Here is a 2,921-nt window from a genome sequence, read left to right on the forward strand (position 1 = left end):
ATAGGAATGGGCCCTCAGTACCAAGTCCCTGAGGAGACATGAGTTGTCAAGTCAGGGAAGGGCATTCCAGGAAGTGGGAACAGTATGCACGCGAGTTATGGCAAGTGCAGAAGAGGTGTGCCAGCAGGACGCGGGGCCGAGGCCGGGCGCCTCCACTGCTCCCCATCCGGGGGCCGGAGCTCTAGGCCGGGTGAGTCAGCCCCCGGCGGCTCTCGCGTCATCCTGGCAGCTAGGCTTGGCGCTATTTCGGTCTCCGGACGCTATAAATAGCGGTTCGCCGAGTGGAGACGCGCCCCCTCCGCTTGGGTCCCCCTGCGTCCTGGTCCCCGCTGCGATCGCCGGGCTGCGTGTCACTGTGGCTAAGTTTAGAGGCGAGTGGGGACGCCGGCCTGGTCACTGCGCCCCCTGGCTGCGCCCTGCGTTTCCAGAGCCTTCGGCGCATCCGCTCCCGGGCCCAGCCCCTCTGGCTCGCCTGGAGTCGCTGAAACGGAATTGGGGGGTCGGGAGCCTGCACGTCCTCCATCCCCAGTCCCGCCTTCCGGGACGCACAGGGGACTCGAAGTTGAGATTAGGGGCAGGTTGCGGGGTGCGGGGTGGGAGCAGGGCCGGAGTCTGGAAATCGCCTTGGGGAGTGTGGGCTGCAGTTGGACTTTGAACTTGCAGCGTTCGGAAGAAGGCGGCGGAGTCGGAATGGGGAAAGCGGGAAGATTCGAACACGCAACGCTGGGAGCGTGGAAATTCGACTCCGGGATTCCAAGATTCACTTTTGGGATTGAGCGTAGAATAATCAAAGTTGGAACTAATGCAGAAGGAAGTGCAACATGCTTTTCCCTTCTTAACTAATGTGGACAAGCTCCGAATTACATTAACCTTGAGCAGCGGGGCCCTGGCTGCACTTTTGCGGCGTGGAAACGAGTCGGGAGAGAGAAAGGGCCACTTAGCGCCTTCTGGGGCTTGTTCACTGTGGGTTCTGGCAGGGCTGCTCCTCTAACAGACTCATCCTGTAGCCTACTGTGAGGCGCCGTCGCCCCCTAGCGGACAAGGCAGGAGTTACTGGTAATTCCGTTCCCGAAGGGAGAAACTGAATCATGCCTTTCTGCTCAAGTTGGTCTTCTTCTAGAAATGCTCCCTACCCTTGGATTCAGGGACTTGACATTTCCATGGTCCTCCTGTATGTCACTAAGGAGTTCTGGTGATGTGGTGGTTAAGGCATTTGGCTGCTAACCAGAAGGTCGGTGGTTCAAACCCACCAGCTGCCCCACTGAATAAAGGTGAGGCAGTCTGCTTCCTAAAGATTTACAGCCTTATGACCTACTACATAAAAACATTGTTCCACATCCTACTTTGGTGAGTAGTGACTGGGATCTTCAAAGCTTGCAAGCATCCATCTAGATGCAACGATGGGTCTCTCCTTATCCAGAGCAGAGAATGAAGAAAATCAAAGATGCATGGAAACAATTAGTGCAAGAGACTAGTGGACCATGAGAACCTCAGCCCACATAAGCATGAGACCAGAACTAGGTGGTGCCCGGCTACCACTGTCACCTACTCGGAAAGGGATCAGTGCAGGAGATCCTGGAGACAGTGGGAGAACAATGTGGAACAAAATCATGAAAGAAAAAAAAAAAAAAGAGAGAGAGAGAGAGACCAGGCTTACTGATCTGACAGAGCCTGGTGAGACCCCCAAGGCTATGGCCCCTAGTTACCCTTCAGGTCTGGAATGGAACTCACTCCTGTGGCTTCCAGCCAAATAACAGAGAGGTATATGGGGTGAACATTTACATCAGGTAGATACACTCCTTAGAGGTCAATCGTGGAAGAACAGAAGGGCGGTGTTTGCACAGGGAGACAGCTCAGGGGGCAGGAATGCATAGGAAAGAAGGACACAGGGAAGAGGTAGCCGCAGGGAGGAAGTGGGAAGAGAGCTGTTACATTGTGGGGAACTGCAGTCTATGTCGTGAAACAAAATGTGTATGAACTGCTGTATGGAAAATGAATCTGCTCTGCAAACTTTCACCCGAATCACAAAACAAATTAAAAAAAAAAGAAAAAGATTCACAGCCTTAGAAACCGAACGGGAGTCTGTATGAGTTGGAATCAACTCAAACGGGAATGAGTTTGTTTGTTTGTTTGTTTGTTTTGGTCTCTGTCGCTGGGCCTCAATTCCCTCATCTGTCAGATGAGCTAACGTTCCCCACAAGGAGGGTCGCTTCGCCCATAGTAAGTGCTCCGTCTGTTTTTAGTTGACGGTCATATTTCTTCTTATTATTGTTTCCAGAGCCTTCCTGCCTGTGGCTGTGACCCCCCTGCTCCCGTCACCCACTTCACGTCAGGGTTTAGTCTCCACAGCACACACGACCTGCTCTTATGTGTGTGTTTCCTTCTTTGTTCTTGTCTGTCTCCCCATGAGACCTGCTGTATGCTCAGAGCTGTGCCTCCAGCACATCCTTGTTCAAGGAATGAATGAATGGAGTCCATTGCAAGACAAGTTTGACTCTGGGGTGCGTGGTCTCATGGAAACCTCAGGCCTGCAGCAGTGGGAGATGAAGAAATGGGCTCACCTCTGTGAAATCGTCTGCCGTGGGGCTCAACTTCTCTTCTTGGCTCTGTCACCCAACAGCTGTTCCAGCCTGTTCTTGTTATGTTTGTGGGTCATCTTGGCTGGGCCTGGCTGAGGGGCTGGGCAGCTGGTGGTAGTTATTCCCCATCACGAGACTGGCAATCAACTCCATGGTGGGATCTACCACAAGCAGCTGAGTAGCTGCCTTTGGGATGTGGTCTGCTTCCTGTATGTAAGAAACAGCTCTGGGAACGGTCTCTAGCCTGTGGCACGCTTGGACCCTGCATGTAGCCATGTCATTGCTCAGCAGCCTGCTATGCTCTGCCAACCTTGGGACTTACAATGGACCTGAATCAGTGGC

Source organism: Orycteropus afer, unplaced genomic scaffold (genome assembly GCF_000298275.1).
Source record: "Orycteropus afer afer isolate SDZICR_OR568_19922 unplaced genomic scaffold, OryAfe1.0 scaffold00099, whole genome shotgun sequence".
NCBI lineage: Eukaryota > Metazoa > Chordata > Mammalia > Tubulidentata > Orycteropodidae > Orycteropus > Orycteropus afer.